Below are 4227 nucleotides of genomic sequence, written 5' to 3'. Positions count from 1 at the left end.
CCTCTGTGTTCCTTCACGTGTTTTTCATGTCTATTTGTTACTTGTTTTGGATGTTTACATGTTTTGTGATGTTTGTCTTGTTGGATTGTCGTTGACGGTAGGTATTTTCTCAAATCCCCCCCCCCCCTCACCCATTGTTAACCCCCTCCCCATATTTTCACCCTTACAGCCCTTATCCTTTAAGTCCCTTATGGGCCCGTTTTAGTTGACATTATTTCACATTACATGTCCCACTCCTTTCACCCTTGTGTCCGCTCCGGGTTGTTTTTTTTTGGTGCCTTCTGGGTGCCATGCTTGGGTGTGTTTGGCCGCGTCCTGTGGACGTTGCCTTTGCCTTGTTGATCTTTATTCTTGTTTTTTTATCCCATATTCCATCATATATATTTTAAATTCTTTACCTAAATAAAACAATTTTTCATGGCAACTTATGTCATTACACCCGTAACTAGTTTCTTACAACAACGTCTCTCATAACGGCGTAATTACGTAATTCTAAGCTTTTATACGAAACAATGATGTCAGTTAAATGTGGTTCCTATACAAAATGCTCCAAAATAACGCCGTTTTATAGCACGCGGCTCATGAGACGGGTTTTTGAATATCAGACTGATGTATCCGTTAGTTTTATCCATAACAGAAATAATGTCTGGCATGGGGATGCACGCTAGATGAGTTGTTTGCCATACAATGGCGTTATTTAAATAAAATAAAATTATAAATATAAAAAAAATATCAAAAAATATCGATTATAAATATGTTTCTAAAATAAGCAACATCTTCTTAAATCAAATTTAACTTCTTCAGTAATAAAGGGGAGTAAATCGTGAGGGCATACAATAGATTAAATTTGTCTTCGATTCAAAATAACCAGGTAAAGTACTTTCATATTGCGGTCATTTTCATGTTTGGAATATATATCTAGTTACTTCCATAATACGACCATCTCGTTTTGTTTATTATACTTAAGTTTTTTCACAATGCTGCAAGCTTATTTGTTCTTGTTGCTGTAGTTAGGTTAGTTCATAATATGACCATATTGTGGTTGTTTTGTTTGGATCCTTTCATAATTCGGCCAGCTTGCTTGTTTAAAGGTCCTTTCCTAATTTGGCCAGGACTTTGGCTCTTTCATAATGCGGCCAGCTTATTGTCTTGATCACATCAGGGTTCTTTCATAGTTTGGTAGGTTAACTTTTATTTCTGAGCTCTTTCATAATGCGGCAAGCTTGTTTTGCTTCTAATACCTAGGGGCTTTCTTAAAGTGACATTATGCTCATATTTTCAAAGTCAAGTTAAACTGACTTTATATTTCAAAAGATTGACTGTTAAAATGGTGTTTGACCAACAGTTGATACTGGTAAATGTTCAGGATAAAATTATAAATCTGCCTAAAGTATAAAAAGACTGCCCCACTCTTTTTATAAACAGAGCGTTAGAGGTAAATTCTAATAGATAATTACTGTAGCAAAATTTTTATTTGGATCTGTGTATTACTTATTGTTTATGTGAAGTAAATTATTAAATTTAAAGGAGTTATGGCAAAATGTAACTTATTTTGATATTCACTTAGATGGGCATAATGTCACTTTAATGCTGTCAACTTACTTTCGTTCAGATACCTAGGGATTTTTTAAAGCGGTCAACTTACTTTCGTTTTAATACCTAGGTGCTTTTATAATGCGGCCATCTTTTTTGTTTTGGTTGTTATATGTACGCCCTTTCATAAAGCCCTTTCGGGACTAACAAGTACTGGTGCACATAATGATTATTTCCCCCAGTAAGACACTTCAAGAATAAATGTGTACAACTAGAGACCTCAAGATTTCGTTACAACGGAACTGATTTACGTACATTTGTGAAAATGATAACTAGCACATCAATAAGTATCACAATTTATTTTATATAATATATGGACAATAATATTATGTAAGCATTGAACATTACTTCATAAAAAGTAAAATTTCTGTAAACAAATTATACTTGCAATCGGTCCTTACAGTATACTTATTATAATTTATATAACCAAATGTATTTTCCCTTTGCTAAATAATATGTTATACAGTAATATCTTAATTCTAATATTTTCTTAAAGTTGAAAAAAAAATGTCTTATCTTTAATTTCAATATTAAGATATGGAAAATACAAAGATACACACATATATTGTAAGCATCAGATTGAATATAAACCACGGTATTCGAAGACAAAAATCACAATAACAGTTTATCATTACAATATCAATTCTTCAAAACGTTTCGCAACAGCCTCTCTCCTAATACAAAAAAAGATAATAATTATGAAGATTCATGTTCAAAGATTATATGAACTTAAAAGCTGCTCTATTAAAAAATAAGTCTTAACTTTTACAAAGGATAATAAATACAAAATTATGACACTGCATATACCTCAATATGATATATCAACCAAACTTGTTTCAAGTAGATTGTAAACTCCAATTGTGTATGAGTTGTGTTAAGGCAAAAAGTAAAAGAAGAAAAATTGCAATGCAGAAAGGACAAAACATTTACCTCAATGGCTCGGAACAATAATTAAGCATTGCAAACTTTAAAAAGGGCTTTAAGTCTAAAATGAGTTATGAGATGGTATGGTTTTTACACACTGATCTTTTCTTTGATGTATCTGTAGTTCTTAACATAGCACGAAGGATAATAACTCCAAGCCAATGCATACGAAAATAATGAGTTTAAAGTAATGTTCTTTATTGAGAGCAATTTATTTGCGAGTATCGTCATGTCGAAAGCAAAACGAAATGTAGTTATGCTGCAGACCTCCATTAAGTTTACAAACTAAAACTTTATACAAAAATACTTAACGTTGTAATTTATAAAATCTTACTAAGAAAACTATATCACGGTGATAGGGCGTTTACCACAACTTTTCCGCGCAACGTCAAAATATCATACTTCTGCCCGAGACACCGTATCTTTCTGAACAAAATAGTTATTGCGGGCTGATCGAATTGTAGAAAATAGCTTATAAAATATCTTACTGTTAGACATTGCAAGCTTTTTTCAACGTTTTAATTATTCCATCGATTTTTTGAAATATTTCATCGTTAATCTAGCACAACACAATTCGCGGAACATCACATATTTCGAAGAAATAGTGTGTACAAAAGGTCGTGTCGACCTCAACATGACTTGTACTTATCACAAAAACCTTGGCTTTAACGACGATGTGTTTTTTGCTATGACATGACGAGCCCGTATATATATAATGGTTAAGCATAAAATAAAGTTCCACTCAAGAGGGTATGTTTATATTGTAATTAGTTGGGAATATGTGATGCAAAAAGTCTAACTGAGATGCATATTGGAGCACCGTACAACACTGAATTCTTACACCACATTTTTATTACGTTAGACTGATAATAACTGGCATTGTTTTCTTTTGCACCATAATTTTAAAGAAACTTACATATCTACTTACAAATATGTTTTATTTGAAGGAAGGCTGTTCACTTTCTCTTTTATTAATAAAATGATATTTTATGGAAGACTTGATCGTCGAAATCCAAATGAATTGAAGTTAACATGAACATTCCAAATATAAAAACTGAGATCTATAACTTAAGAAGAGAGTAACTTTAAAGATGTTCCCTTAATCAGTCTATGTAAAAATAGAACCCAATCCGAGGTTAATTGTAACCCACGTGAGAGCATGATTCGATCAATCTTTGTAACTTTGTGTTAAAAATAGTCAGAAGAACTATATAAGCTCTAGGCGTAGCGTATTTTGTAAAGGAAAGTTTTTAAAAGGTTGCAATTGTATATTATCTTCTGTGACTCAGCCATGAAATGGATAAACTTGTAACTATTTTATCAATTTTGGAATATCTTTTGAATGAAAGAAACATTCTAGCAAAAATGTATCAACTTTGATCAGGACCCGAGGTTACAGAGTTGTTGTTATTTTAAGTAACTGTAAACAATGGACAATGGACATCTAACAATCCTAAAAGCTCACTTCAAGTATTGTGCTCAGGTGATCTAAAATCACAAGAGATACAAGTCATCTATTGAAATCTCTGTCATTTATAAAAATACAATGTACAGGTTTAAATCAATATAAAAAAACATAATATAATTTTTATTCTACGCTAATGGGACAATGAATAAAACACAAGGCACAACGTAGATGAAAATTATTGAAATACATGACATTTGTTACAAACATTTAACGTTTTCGAATTGTATTTTTTTTTTGCTTAA

This window comes from Ruditapes philippinarum, unplaced genomic scaffold, assembly GCF_026571515.1.
Source record: "Ruditapes philippinarum isolate M1 unplaced genomic scaffold, ASM2657151v2 ctg8739_1_1_1_1, whole genome shotgun sequence".
In the NCBI taxonomy this organism is placed as follows: Eukaryota; Metazoa; Mollusca; class Bivalvia; order Venerida; family Veneridae; genus Ruditapes; species Ruditapes philippinarum.
This window is presented reverse-complemented; position numbering follows the sequence as displayed.